The sequence below is a fragment of the Miscanthus floridulus genome, chromosome 12 (assembly GCF_019320115.1).
Source record: "Miscanthus floridulus cultivar M001 chromosome 12, ASM1932011v1, whole genome shotgun sequence".
In the NCBI taxonomy this organism is placed as follows: domain Eukaryota; kingdom Viridiplantae; phylum Streptophyta; class Magnoliopsida; order Poales; family Poaceae; genus Miscanthus; species Miscanthus floridulus.
This window is the reverse complement of record NC_089591.1, coordinates 36,453,874-36,469,598: the sequence shown is the minus strand read 5'-3', so window position 1 is coordinate 36,469,598 and position 15,725 is coordinate 36,453,874.

The following is a 15,725-nucleotide window of genomic DNA, read 5'->3' as shown; positions in this document are numbered from 1 at the left end:
CGATACAAATGCGGAATTAAAACTATCGGTCTAGCCAAGACTATACCCCACTATATATGTTCACTAGCACCTTGCAAAGATAACAATTATGCAACAAAGGTGCCGGGCTAGCTAGAGCTCTCCTAAACAATTCTAGGAGCAAGGTTACATAAACCTAGGCCACTAGTACTTTAAGCGACAAGGGAGCTCCTACACATGCTAGTAAGCAAAAGCACAAAGCTAACGATGCTCACTAGCAATGCTCAATAACAAGGCAACCAATGCCTAATTAGGGAGCGCAAATACTTAGCTACACAAACTAAGCAATGTGACTAACAAGGTTACTAAAACCAAATTAGCCACGCAAGGGAGCTACTTCTATGCTACACAAGCAAGAAGGTAATTAGCAAGCTACACAAGCTATCTAATTACAAGAGCAACTACACAAGCTTAATATGTACAAAAGTAATTGCAAGCTTGTGTAATGGGGATGCAAACCAACGGGAAGAACAAAGTTGACACGATGATTTTTCTCCCGAGGTTCACGTGTTTGCCAACACGCTAGTCCCTGTTGTGTCGACCGCTCACTTGGTGGTTCGGCGGCTAATTAGCATCACCCGCTAAGCCCGCACGTCGGGCGCCGCAAGAACCTACCCCTTGAGTGAGGGTAGCTCAATGACACGCTTTACTAAAGTTGCTCTTCGCGACTCCCGCGGGGCGAGCACAAGTACCCCTCACAAGCACTTGTCCGGAGCACCGCACAAGCTTCTTGCGGGCTTCGACGGAGACCACCACCAAGCCATCTAGGAGGTGGCAACCTCCAAGAGTAACAAGCACCACCAGCTTGCAACTCGATCACCTAGTGCCACTCGATGCAACCTCACGATGCAATCGCACTAGAATCGCTCACTCACACAATCGAATGATCACTATCAAGTATATGTGTGATGGAGAGCTCCCAAGCACTCACAAGCATGGACACTTAGTCCCTTGAGGTGCTCCTCACCAGCCATGGCCGAAGGCCACTTCTATTTATAGCCCCAAGGGCTAAACTAGCCGTTACCCCTTCACTGGGCAACGGTCGGGCCGACCGGACACTCCGGTCGTGTTGACCGGACGCCAAACCTCAGCGTCCGGTCGCTCGCAGACGACCACGTGTCCCGGTTCCAACAGTCATTTGACTTGACCGGACGCAGCAGCACTCAACTGACCAGACGCTGGACCCTCAGCGTCCGGTCGTTTCCAGTAAGCTCCTGAGCATGGCCGGACGCGTCCGGTCGAACACGATCGGACGCAGCCAGCGTCCGGTCACTCTCCAGCTACTGCTACACTCCACGTCAGTGCGACCGGACGCAGCCTGCCAGCGTCCGGTGCATTCAGATCCAGCGTCCGGTGCATTCAGATCCAGCGTCCGGTCAGTTGACCGACGCTAGCATCTTCTCCATTCTCTTCACCATTGCTCAAGTGTGCTAACCACAAGAATTTGCATCCGGCGCAATAGAAAATAGGCATTCCATTTTCCCGAAAGCGCCGAATCCATCTCACCCCTGCAAACACCACCTCCTTTGTAAATGTGCCAACACCACCAAGTGTACACCATCATGTGTATGTGTGTTAGTATTTTCACAACCATTTCCCAAAGGATGTTAGCCACTCAACTTGCCACGCCACTCGATCCTAGCGACAATGCAAAGTTAGATCACTCGAGTGGCACTAGATGACCGATATGCAAACAAGTTTGCTCCTCTTGATAGTATGGCCATCTATCCTAAACCCGGTCATAAACTTCTCTACACACCTATGACCGGTGAAATGAAATGCCCTAGGTTATACCTTTGCCTTGCGCATTCCATTCCATCTCCTCCAATGTCGATGCAACACATGCACCAACACGATCAACAATGATATGATCCACTTCATATCATCACATGATCATATTGGTTCATCGATCTTGACTCTACTTGCTCTTCACCGTTGCCATCGTCCATCGGTGCCAAGTCTTGCTCAAGCTTCACCGCCACGCGGTCCATCACTCCAAAGCCTTCGACTTGCCCTTCACACTTGCAACCGGTCCATCAAGCCAAGTCTTGTCTTGATCTTCTCCACCTTGATCACATGACTTAATGTCATGTCTCATGTGCATTTAAGCTCCTTTATCATCACATGTGTGAGCTTTGCAACATCTCCAAGCCATTTTCACCTTCATGGCATATGTTGCTCACACACATGTACCTGTGGACTAATCACCTGTGTATCTCACATAAACACAATTAGTCCACCTAGGTTGTCACTCAATTACCAAAACCAAACAAGGACCTTTCACCCGCTCATGGCGGCGGCGAATCGCACTATGGCTAAGTGGCAGAAGAAGACGAAGGAGGTCGAGAGGAAGAAGAAGAAACAGAAGTTGCGGGCCTGAGAGCAAGGAAAGAAGACAGACAGTGATGATGATGACGACGATGACAAAGAGGATGACGAGGTAGTTGCTGACATTGAGTGGGACAACCCAGCGGGTGAGGATACATTGACAGGTATCCACTCGTCAGTGCAGGGGCCTTTCCCGTTCCACACGGGGAAAGTGCGTTCGTGGGGCCGGCAGAGATGGGCCAAACCATCGGCCTACCCCAAGAGATAGCAGGAGCGAGCGGGTCTGCTGCCACGCCCGAGGTGCCAGTGTAGGGGGTGGCCCCGTCGTCGTACCTTAAGAGCCACCAGGGGTAGGCGGATCTGCCGCCGCGCCTAAGGTGTCGGTGGAGAGGAGTGGCTCTGCTGCCGTGCCCCCAGATGCAAGGGAGGTGGGTCCCTTTGCCCAGGATCAGGGGGCGGGCTCAAAATGGTCCTGCCCCGATGAGGCAGAGCAGAGACCTGGGGGTTCATCCCCCAAATAGCCCTGCCCAACAACACCAATGTAAGCCACCAGTTCCTCTATTTTTTCTCTATTTTTCTCTATTTTTGTCGTGACTCATGCCTTTTGTGTTCTTGCAGCATCTTGAGGTGGCGCGATTTTTTGGCTGTGGCTCCCAAGAAGAGCGTCGCCATCCAGGCGAGACTAGGCCGTCGCCCGATGTCGCTCCTTTTTCGGGTAGGAGCGGAGCCGATGTTGCGACCTCGTCAGCCAGTTAGGCGTTGCTCGTGGTGGCGCCCGTGCCCTAGGCGAGTCAAGCGAACGCCGGGGCTGGAGGGGCGCCCTCGGAGGTCGCCAAGCAAACGGCGACGGAGGTGATTCCGCTACCTACGTCGGGGCGGATGAGGTTGCCGCTCACGTTTATGGCGCCAGCTATGGTGGGCGCGGCACCACAAGTCAAGGCCCCGGCGGTGGGTGCGACCGTGACAAGCCAGGTGCAGCTGGACGTAGCCGCAGTGGTGCCCGAGGAAGCGGCGCGATCCGTGCCACCGGTGGCCTAGGCGACGGCGCCCGAGATGGGACGGACGGAGGGGGACATGGCCTGAGGGTCCCTAGGCATTGTGGTGATGGTGGAAAGGACTAGCCGGGTGTCACCCATGGCCCTGACGCCGGGGGGCAGCCACTTGCCCGCACGGGGTGAGTCACTGCTCCAGTGGACGAATCCTCAAGACCCAACGTCGATTCTTTTCTCGCTCGACGATGCTACCGAGAGCACAGAGCGAGAGAGTCTCAACGAAGGGATCTCGGCTATGATGGATGTCCTAAACCAGGCCAGGGGTGTCCTGCGTGATGTCATCGTTCCCACTAGCCGGGTATCTGCTTAATCTCCCCTCTCGCTTTCGTCTTTCTTCAAGTATTTTTGTGTTTTTGACATTGATCTTCTTTTCAGTCCCTTATCGCTTGTAGCCGGGAGAAATCCCGGTTTCTCCACAAGAAGGTGGAAAGGGACCACCTCATCGAGGAGGTCTGGCTGCGCGAAGATGTGAGCACCTAGCTTGCTGCCGCACAACAGCGGGTGGCCAAGCTAACTCCCTTGGCTGAGGAGGCAGCCGATCTCCGGTAGCGGGAGGCCGAGGCGCATCGGGATGCAGAGGAGGCCCATAGAATGTTCTAGGATCTATCGGTGAGGGCGTGGCAGGACGAGGAAGAGGCCGCTAGAGTCCGGAAGGAGCAAGACGAGCTGCTCCAGAGGGACACCGAGGCCCGTCAGCAGGCCCTCGACCTCCTGTCCGAGGTGGAGAAGGAGCGAGAGCTCAAGCTAGGAGCAGAGGAGAGGTCCGTGGCCCTATAGCAGAGGACAAGCTAGGAAGCCGAGGTGATAGACCGGCTACGCAAGGAATGGGATGAGCTGCACCAGACTATGGAGAGACTCTGCTCGGAGCGCGACGCGGTCCACAAGGAGCGCGACCAGACCGTCCGAGAGCGCGACAAGGCGCGTCAGGAGGTCAGCTCCCTTCAGGCCAATCTTGGAACCGCGGTAGCCCGAAGGCTGGAGGCCGAGAGCATTTCCGCCGGGCTAGTCACTGAGTTGACCAAGACGCGGGGGATCCTTCACGCAGAGAGCGATGAGCACGATCTCCTACGCGCTGCCATCGCGTTGGTCTTCGATGACCTAGGGGTGGCGTGACCAGAGGGAACCAGCTCATTTGCGGCCTCTACCGTAGACATTACGGCACATGTGCGCCAGCTTGAGGAGGACGCTTTTCACGTGGGGATCACCCAAGCTTTTACTGTTGCCCGCTCTCATTATGAGGAGAGCAATGACTTGGAAACAATGAGCTTCGGCTTCACGCCTGGCTATGAAGCCTCCAAGCTAGATGAGATCGAGACGGCTGACTCCTATTGCGCGGAACCTGGCAGACAGAATCAAAGACATAGCGCTCCCCTAGAGGGGATAGTTAGTCGAATGGGTCTAATAGACATTATTTCTAATTTGTGGACAAGTGTCAGCACTTTTGTGTCTTGAAAACAGATTCATAATTTTGTTTTGTTATACAAATTCATAATTTCATTTCGTTTGAACTTGCTTTCCTCCCTTTTCGTATTCGAAAAAGGGGCTCATGCAATCCGACCCTTTCGTTTGTTAAGACCGTAGGGCCTGAGGTGTGTAAGAGAGAAACTTCGATTATGCTAGTGAGCAAAGTTACCATAGTCGTCGGGGCATGGGTTTTTTGTAGTCTGACCAAACAAGCTTGGCTATTCGTTCCCACAAACCTCGCCACTAACTTTTAATGTGAGGAAGAGGTCTGACGCAGCGACTGTTTCAAAAAAGGAGGTATTTATACCTTTATCAGCCCCCGAGTGAGATCCAACCCCTTGCGGGGGCTGAGGTCGAATGTCATTGGAGATCGAAGAGAGGATAGCGAAACTACTCTTGTATTCACACATACCCCTTCCTTAGGATTTTAGCCATCATTCTACGACCGTGTGTTCGGTCTCCAAGTCCAGCCTTCCCCGAGCCCCCGCACATGGTGGGGATTCGGTCAAGGGTCGGCTCATTTTTGTGACTATCGTCCCGTCTGTAGTTTTTGCAATAGGACGGGTTGAGGCGACGTCACTTACCTCGATGGCTCGAGTGACGCGCTTGATGAGCTCGCTAACGGGGATGTTCAAACGAAATCCGATCCCGTCGCTTGTGATAGGGTTGGCAAAGCCCTTAGGTGGCATTCTATTGCTCCTTAACCCGTCTTCTAACAGATTCCCTCTCAATGGGGATTTTATGGGCTCGGCTAGAGGCTGGATCGAACGAGAAGGTTGAGATGACCCTATCCGCCTCAATGCGGGTTGGGCAAAGGCCGCTGAGGCTCATCTATGTTTTCTCCCCTAGCTCTTGTTCGACGCGAGGTGGCCTCGAGCCCTTCATGGGCCGGCCTTCGAACCTTGGTCTCTCGATCTAGAATCGGGCGGCTCAAGCCCCTGAGCCCCTTGGGGTTTGATAGGGGTCGGCTGTGTTTCACGCGTCACCCCATCCTCGATTTCTGCAACCGGAGGGGCTGAGCTAATGACACTTGCCTCGACGGCTCGAGTGTTGCACTCCACGAGCTCGCTAACGGACACATTCGAGTGGAATCTGGGTCCGTCATCAGCTGACGGGGTTGGCAGAGCCCTCATGTGGCATTCCACTATTTCTTAACCCGCCTCCTGGTAGATGCCCAAGCCATTCGATAGGCTTGGGTGGCCTATTGGCCTCTCCTCGATGGAGATTCTATGGGTTTGGCTCGAGATTAGAATCAAACAAGAAAGGTTGGGATGTCCATGTCCGCTTCTGAGCGAGGTCGAGCAAGGCCGCTGGGGCTCATCTCGGTTTTTCTCCCCTGGCTCTATTTGACACGAGGCGGCCTCAAGCCCTTCGTGGGCCAGCCTTCGAACCTCGGTCAATTGTCACTCATATCGAATGAGGCGGCTACCGCTTCATGACATGATGCGAAGCATTGAGATGCAGCAATTGCGTATGCAACGCTTGGATGTATGGAATGAATGTATGATATAATGGAAACGAAAGTGGGGGTCGGTGATGTTACCTTGGTGGCTTGAGCGACGGGGAGCTCTTACCAAACAGGTCCGTGCCGGGTTCAGGTCCGACATTCGTGACGGGGCTGGCGTAACCTGCACGAGCACCGCAATTTTTTGTTTCTGTCTCTCGGCAGCGATCCAAGCCATTCGATTGACTTGGGTGACCTGACAGCTTCTCCTTGAAGGAGATTCCGTAGGTAGACCGCTCTAAACCCTTCTCAACAAGGCGGATGACAAAGCTTGGGTGCGGGGACGAAGGATTCGATCACGTTGGTGAACAAAAACGTCGTAGCCGCTAGGGCGTAGGGTCTAGCGGTTCGACCAGTTTTAATCAAAGTTTAGACCAGCACACCGTGCCTCTAGTTTTTAAACATAAGGAGGGGTCGGGCGAAGAGAATGTCTAAATTGGTAGACACTCTCGAAAGCCCCCGAGCGATGTCCGCGCCCCTGTCGTTGCTGGGGTCGGAGGCTCAGTAGTAAAATTGACATGTAAAGTAAGTAAATAAGGGTGCTTATCTTTCGGCGGCCATTTGGTTCCCCAACATCGTCGCTCGGCGTTCGACTGGGCCATCCGATTGACTCAGGAGGCCTGTTGGTCTCCCCTAGATGGAGGCTCTGTTGTTGGGCCCTCCTAGGTCCTACCTAGGAAGGTGGAGAGCCACCTGCATGTGGTTGCGCCTTGTTTCTTGCGCCCGGAGTGCGGAAGTGGTGGGCCATGCCCAGGCCATGTCCCGTTTGACCAGGTGCCATCTTGTAGACCAAGGCGGTCAAGGCACGTCCCATCGAATTCCCATCTACATTGAATAAGGGAAGGGAGAGGGTTCTTCGCCCCAATCCTTCGCCTTCCTCCAACTATTGCATCTCCTTAAATACGAGAAGGGAGAGGATTCTCATCCCATTCCTCTGCCTATTCTTGAGCTGCTGCCTCTCCTCCTTCCTTCTCACCGAGTGCATTCGTGCATCATGATGATTCCTAAGTGAGAGAGGGTAAAGCGAGGGAGAGGAGGACTCATAGATCTATTCGTGAATTCAGAGCGCGATGTCGAGCTAGAGGTTATCCAACGTAGATGAGATGGTGCTAGCCACCTTCGCCGAGGAGGGGCCGCTTCTGCCGAAGGAGGCACACTAAAGGGTGTTGCATATCGCTGGCTTTATCGCCGTCTGCGAGGCCTTCATCGGGATGGAGCCATACGTAGGTGTCAGTGCAGAAAGTGACCGGTTATCGGATGCACGTGGGAGGCTGCATCGTATTGTTCAGGTATGGTAGATGTTGGTACCTGCTATACTGTTGATGCCTAGAGGCATGTGAGGGGTTTTACCATGTTCACTCGGTACAGTAAAAGTCGACACCCACAACACTGTCGATGCCCAAAGGCATGTGGGGGAGCCTTACCATATGGGAGTTAATGGCACCCACAATACTGTAGGAAAAATGTCGGCGCCTACAACATTGTTTGTGTCAGGGCGGTTGCAAAGTACTATTTCTATAGGTGTATAGGGTATGGTCCCTGGTATCATGGTTCAACTTGTATGCCATGCCTTGCTTTCTCTGTTCGTTCCCTAGTCCTTCTCGGGCGGGCCGTCCGGAGGCGAACTAGAGATCGAAGTGAGCGCTCCGGTCGGAGAGGAGGTTCGGAGTCGACAAACAGGCGTCGTTCCTCCTCGGCCAGGCCTTTCGGTCAGTGATTGAATCACCCTTCTGGCCTATTGTTCTGATACTTGGACCGACCCATGAGTTGCACGTTGTCTACTTGGGCCAAGCCTTATTGGAAAGCCGGTCCGCGAGAGACCCCAGGTTTATGAACCCGACAGGAGCCCCCGAGTGATTTAGGTAGAATCGTCTGGGGGATTTTTTTTGTCTTGACGGCGGGTGCGCCCGAGCGCACCCGCGGGTGTAGCCCCCGAGCCCCCGGGTGATTCGGGCAGAATCGTCCGAGGGGGGGGTTTTGTGTTGCCAGTGGGGGAGGTTTTTGTTTTATCAGCAGGTGTGCACGAGCGCACCTGCGGGTGTAGCCCCCGAGCCCCCATGCGGTTTCGGGCAGAATCGTCTAGGGGGTGTTTGTTAGCGGGCATGCGTGCGAGTTTTTTAGTCAAGACAGAATTGTCAACCAAGGCGTCATTACGCAGCCGAGGTGATTTTAGTTTTGGGATCGAGCGAGGGAGAGCTTGTGGATCCTAGCGTCAGTGCGTGCCGTGGGATCGGGCAAGGCAGTTAGTTTAGGGATCGGACGAGACGGAGCTCATGGGTCTTAGCGTCGGTGCACGTCGTGGGATCGAGAGTTGGAGTCGTGGATCCTGGCCTTGGTGTAGCTCGCGCAGCCTAGGTAGTTTAGTTAGTTAGTTTAGGGATCGATCGAGATGGAGCTTGCTGATCCTGGCCTCGGTGCGTGCCGTGGGATCAGGCGAGTCGGAGTCGTGGATCCCGATGGGGCAAGTTCAGGGTCGCAGACCCAGGCGTTTTTTTGGTGTGCAGTCGAAGCATAGCCGGATGGGGCGAGTTCGGGATCACAGACCTAGGTAGTTTTTGGAGTGCAATCGAAGCATAGCCAGATGGGGTGAGTTCGGGGTCGCAAACCCAAGTAGTTTTTGCAGTGCAGTCGAAGCGTAGCCAGATGGGGTGAGTTCAGGGTCGTAGACCCAGGTAGTTTTTGGAGTGCAGTCGAAGCGTAGCCAGATGGGGCAAGTTTGGGGTCGTAGACCCATGCGTTTGGTGTCTTGAGCCCCCGAGCCCCGTTGGGCCTTAGCAGGGATCGGTTTGAGTTGTGTGCGTTACCCCGTCCTCGGTTTCTCACAACCGGAGGGGCTGAGTTTTGTCGCTTGTCCCGATCGCTCGGGCTCGAGAGTCACGCTTGGTGAGTTTGCTAATGGGTATGATCGAGTGGAATCTAGATCCGTCGTTCGTGATAGGGTCGGCATAGCCCTCTTGTGACATTCCACTGCTCCTTTACCTACAACTCGACAGATGCCTAGGTCATTTCGGAGACTGACCCGGGTGGCCTAATGGTCTCCCCTCGATGGAGATTCTGTGGGCTTGGCAGAGGCTTAGGATTGAACAAGAAGGTTGAGATGACCTTGTCTGCTAAATTGGGCGAGGGCCGCACGAGGCTCATTTACGTTTTTCTCCCCTGGCTCTGTTGTTGCTCATGTCGAATGACGCAACTACCGCTGCATGACGCAACACGGAGCATTGTGATGCATTTCGCTGCAAGTGCGATGCTTACTTTCCGAGCCCCCTAGCGATTTAGGGCCTGAATCATCCAGGGGGCACGGGCGTATGGAATGAATGTGCGTATGGATGTATGGAATGATTTATAAAGAAATAGAGGGGATTGGTAGTGTTACCTTGATGACTCGAGTGACGGGGTTTGGAGAGCTCCAGTCGGAAATGTCCGACCGAGACCCGTGCTCGTCGTTCATGACAGAGTCAGCATGACCTACATGGGGCGTTCCTTCGCTCCCTACCTGTCTCTCGGTGTGTTTTTCTGAGTCGTTCGATCGACTTAGAAAGCCCGATGGTCTCTCCCGGCAGAGATCTCGTTTTGGGTTTCTCCAAGTCCCGCCTAGGGATACGGAGAGCTGCCTGTGTGTGGTGATGCTTCGGTTTTCACACTCGGCCGTGCGATAGTGGTGAGCCATACCCAGGCCATGTCTCGCCTCACCAGGCAGCATTCCACCTGACCAGGCGACGTTCCGTCGATCAGCGTGCGTCCCATCGGTCAAGGTGTGTCCCATCGTTTCCCATCCGCATTGAATGGGGGAAGGGAGAGAGTTTTTCGCTCTGATGTTTTGCCCTTCTTCGGTTGTTGCATTTCTTCCTTAAATAGGGGGGGGGAGAGGGCTCTCCGTCGCAGTCCTTTGCCTGTTCTCCAACTACTGTCTCTCCTCCTCCTTCCTCCTTACCGAGAGTGCCTGTATGCTGCGGCGATTCCTAAGTGAGAGGGGATGAGCGAGGGGGAGGACTTACAGATCCTTTTGTGAATCTGGAGCGTGATGTCGAGATGGAGGCTGCCCAGGGCGGTGTTGGCCGTCTTTGCCTGAGAAGGGGTGGCTTCCACCGAAGGGGGTGGCGTGCTGGATTCATCTGCGAGGCCTTCTTTGGGATGGAGCCGTGTGTGGACTTTCTCCGGTGGATCTTCACTGAGCGAGCTTTGTCGGAGGGGAAGTTGCTCAGGATCATGCTGGTGGAGGGTTCCACGCCTACAGCTGCTCAGGTTGGCCAGTTCATAAAGTTTGATGAGATCTCTTCCAGCCATGGAGGCCATATCTCGGTAATGTCGTCCCTGCCCAGGAGCTGCCTCGACTGCATGAGAAGGTCAGGACCTCCATGCTCTTCTGCTAAGTATCTATGGGTGCGACGCTCTTGAGGTACCCGTTGCATTCGCCGAAGTCAAGGGGACGAAACCGGGTAGGTCCCTTGAGGTACCCGTTGTGCTCGCCGAAGTCGAGGGAACGGAACCAGGTGGGTCCCTTGAGGTACCCATTGCACTCGCCGAAGTCGAGGGAACAGAACCGGGCAGGGCCCCTGTAGCGGTGGCTACGTCTGGCGGCGTGTGCCGTGGTCTCTCCTTTGGCGTTCAGGCGATGTCGTCGAGCGGCCGTAGTAGTGTTTAGAGTAGTTGCAGAAAATGTAATAGTTGAGTTCGTGGGTGAGTCCCCGTGTGAATAGTTTTTTGTATCAATGAACACATCAGTGTTGCTTTTGTGATAGAATCACTATCTATTCCTTGTTTTTATCCTAGCATAGCTATTGTTTTTGTCCTTTCTTTTTCGCACCTGCCCGTTAGTTCCGTAGGCTGCAGCTTTTTTAAGGACCTAGGCATGGCCCACGGGGCTCGACTGCTCGTAACCGTAGGTCATGGCAGGGTGCGTTCGGTTAGGACTAAGAACAAAGTTACGTGGGACAATCGAAGGAAAAGGAAAGTGCTTCCGTTCGGGGACGAAGTTGTTTATCATGTGACAGTAAAAAAGAGAGTAAAAAAGAGGTAGTATTCAGTATTTGTACTCTCATGGAGCCCCTGAGCGACCAAGGCTAAAAGTGTTCAGGCTAGGGTGCTTTACAGGGGCAAGTGTTGAGTAATAAGCGGTAAGACCAAATTGAGGTGAAAACGACGTAGCTGTTCAATGTTCCAAGTGTTGGTGAGAACGTTGCCGTTGTTGTCCTCCAGTCGTTAGGTGCCTGGTTAGATTCCTTCGGTCACCGTATAGGGCCTTCCCATGGTGGAGAGAGTTTGTGTTTTTCCTTTATTGATTGGGTCCTCTGGAGTACGAGATCGCCGACTTTGAGTATCCTCCCCCTAATCTTCCTTTCGTGGTACCTGCGTAGGGTTTGTTGGTAGCGAGCGGAGCGGATGACGGTCGTCTCGCGGGCCTCTTCAAGTAGGTCGACTGCGTCTTGCTGAGCCTCCGTGGCTCGATCGCGGTCGAAAGCCTTCACTCTTGGGGCGCCGTGGTCGAGGTCGGAGGGCAGCACTGCCTCAGCTCCGTAGGCCAGAAAGAAGGGTGTGAACCCTGTGGATCAGTTTGGGGTCATTCTCAGGCTCCAGAGGATTGCTAGGACCTCTGCAACCCATCGCCCGATGTACTTGTTGAGTCGGTCGAAGATGCATGACTTAAGTCCTTAGAGGACCATGCCATTGGCACGCTCGACCTGACCGTTAGTTTGCGGATGTCCGATCAAGGCCCAATCGATCCTAATGTCGTATCCATCATTAAAGTCAGACCTGACTTCATGAGTACCCAGCGACTCAGAGCGACGAAGGTCTTCGTGCATCGAGCGATCCGTCGGGCCTCGATCCTTTCGGGCAGGAGAACCTCCTCAAGGAGGTAGGCGAGTAGCGGCGCTCGTCGGTCGGCTTGATCGAGTGAAATACGACGACATTGGCGGGTGATGTCATCATGGAGGTACTAGGATCAGAGCCCCCGAGCGTTGGCTTGGCGTCGGGGTTAGAGCCCCCGGGCGCTGGCTGGGTGTCGAGGTGTGTCTAGACTAGACCTTCTAGGATGCGGGTGAACGGCTCGTGGATGTCGTTGATGAAGACCCCGCTTGGGGATGGATCCCGCCTGGCGGCCAATTTCGCAAGAAAATCGACGACGTCGTTGTCCTTTCGGGGGACATGATGCAACTTGATCCCCTAGAATTTGTCCTCGAGCTTGTGCACCTCTTGGCAGTATGCCACAATGAGGGGGCTTTTGCAGGAGGACTCCTTATGACTTGATCAACGACTAGCTCTGAGTTGCCACGAACGTAGAGTCGCGTAGCACCCAGCTCGATGGCGATGCGTAGTCCATTGATGAGGGTCTCGTACACCGCGACGTTGTTTGAGGCTGAAAAGTTGAGGCGGATGGCGTAGCAGAGCCTACTCCCGTCCGAGGAGATCAGAACCACTCTAGCCCCGAGCTAGGTGCCATTATGGACCCGTCGAAGTACATTGTCCAGTACTCGTAGGTGACGTCCGGGGTCGATAGCTGCACCTCTGTACATTCGGCGACAAAATCCACGAGAGCCTGAGATTTCATGGTGGTACGGAGGATGTACCTCATGTCGTGGCCCATGAGTTCGAGTGCCCACTTAGAGATCTGTCCTGTGGCATCGCGGTTGCGGATGATGTCCTCGAGCAGGTATGAAGTGACGACCGCGACTTCGTGGTCGATGAAGTAGTGCAGGAGCTTCTAGATCGCCATCAGCACGGCGTATAGGAGTTTTAGCACCTGGGGTACCGGACCTTAGGGTCGGTGAGTACTTCCTCGACGAAGTATACAAGCCGCTGGACCTTAAGTTGGTGTCCCGGCTCCTCCCTTTCAACGACCAGCGCGGCGCTTACCACATGGTTGCTTGCGGTGATGTAGAGGAGAAGGGCTTCTCCCCGTTCGGGAGCAACAAGGATCAGGGCTGATGTCAGGGATGTTTTGAGGCTCTCTAGGGCCTGCTGAGCTTCCTCAGTCCAGATGAAAGTGTCCGTCTTTTTGAGGAGCTTGTAGAGTGGCATCCCCCATTCGCCGAGCCGGGATATGAATCAACTTAGGACAGCCAGATAGCCGATGAGCCTTTGTATGCCCTTGACGTTGCGTATGGGACCCATGTTGAAGATGGTCGTGATTTTTTTGGGGTTGGCCTCGATACCGCACTCGGACATAATGTATCCTAGCAACTTCCCCTTCGGAACCCCGAAAACACATTTTTTGGGATTCAGCCTGATGTTGAATCTTCTGAGGTTCACGAACGTTGCGGCCAAGTTTGCGATCAGGTCACAGGCTTGAGTTGTGTTGACCACTGTCATCAACATATACGGCGATCATTGGTCTTGGCCGCTCAGCTTGATCAGGCTGATCGAGTGGGTCGATTTGGTCGACGAAGCATTGCTGCATGCACCTTTGGTAGGTGGCGCCAGCGTTCTTCATGCCGAACGACATGGTTACGTAGCAGTACGAACCATATGGGGTGATGAACAAGGTTGCGAGCTGATCGAACTCTTTCATCGCGATCTGGTGGTAGCCCGAGTAGGCATCCAGAAAGAAAAGGATCTCGCAACCTAAGGTGGAGTCAACTATCTGGTCTATGTGCGGCAAAGGGAAATGATCCTTTGGGCATGCTTTGTTGAGGCCAGTATAATCAACGCACATTCTCTATTTCCATATCTTCTTTTTAACAAGAATGGGATTGGCAAGCCAGCCGGAGTGGAATACCTCTGATAAATCCGGCTGCCAGGAGTTCGGCGATCTCTTCGCCTACGGCCCTGCGCCTTTCATCGTCGAAATGGCACAGGCGTTGCTTGGCGGGCTTCGAGCCCGGGATGAGGCGCAGTGCATGCTCGATGACCTCCCACGGTATGTCTAGCATGTCAGAGGGCTACCATGCGAAGACATCACGATTGGCACGCAAGAAGTCGATGAGCTCGCATTCCTATTTGGCCAGGAGCTGGGACCTGATCCGCCCCCCGTCTTGGCCGGGTCGGTGGGGTCGACCCCTATCACCTTGGTTTCCTCAAGCGAACGGAAGGCCATCGAGGAGGTTGGTTTGTTGCAGTCTGGGACTGCCGGGATCGATGATTCCCCAAGCCACAGGAGCTCGAACGAGTTGACGGCCATAGTGGCAAGCTCGTAGTGTTCGCGATCGCATGTGAAGGCATGCGAGAAGGCGCTGCTCACGGTGATGACGCCATTGGGTCCTGGCATCTTCAGCTTGAGGTAGGTGTAGTTAGGGATTGCCATGAATTTGGCATAGCATGGCCGCCCCAAGATGGTATGGTAGGACCCTAGAAAGTCCACTTCGAAGGTGAGGACCTCCGAGCAGAAGTTGGCTCGGTTACCGAACGTGACGGGTAGGTCGATCTGCCCAAGCAGGTATGCCTGCGCTCCCGGGATCACCCCATGGAAGGGAGAGCCCGCTAGGCAGAGCTCCAATCAGGGGATGCGCATGACGTCGAGGGTGTCGACGTAGAGAATGTTGAGGACGTTGCCTCCGTCCATCAGCACATTGGTGAGACGCTTCTTGCGGACGATGGGATCGACGATGAGCAGGTAGCGTCCCGGTCTCGTGACGTGGGAGGGATGGTCCCTCTGATCGAAGGTGATCGGAGATTCCGACTAGCTGAGGAAGGAGGGGACGGCCATCTTGGTGGCACATGCCTCCCTATAACGCACCTTGTGCTGGCGCTTGGACCAGATGACATCGAATCTGCCGAAGATCATGATGCATTCATCAGCGTTGGGGAAACCATCTCCATCCTTGCCTGCCGCACCTCCTTTCTTGGCTGCCGCCTCTTTGTCGGCCCCTTCTTTTGGCCCGCTGGCCTATCGTAGGAAACGCTCGAGGAGCTTACAGTCCTTGTAGAGGTGTTTGACAGGGTAGGCATGGTTGGTGCACAGGCAATCCATGAATTTGTTGAAGTGGTCAAGCAGGCCCTGTTGGGGCTACTTGCCCGTGCGGTTAGTTACGACAACCAACGCGGTGTTGTCCGGTCGGCGCCAGTCCTTTTTGTTCTTCTTGCCCCTCTGTGTGGAGGGGCCCTCGTCTTGGTCCGTGCGCTTGGCCTTGCCTTTGTCCCGGCCCCCGTTGAAGACCGCTCCGACCACTTCCTTGCCGGAGCCGTGGTTAGTGGTGACGTCAAGCAGGTCGCGGGTGGTACGGGACTTCAGGCATCCGAGCTTGTGGATCAGGGACTCATAGGTCGTCCCGGAGAGGAATGCACTGATGACGTCCACGTCGATGACATCAGGGAGAGAGTTGCATCGTTGGGAGAACATGCGGATGTAGTCCTGCAGGGACTCGCTAGGCTCCTACTGGCAACTCTTGAGGTCCCAGGAGTTTCTAGGGTGGACATACATCCCC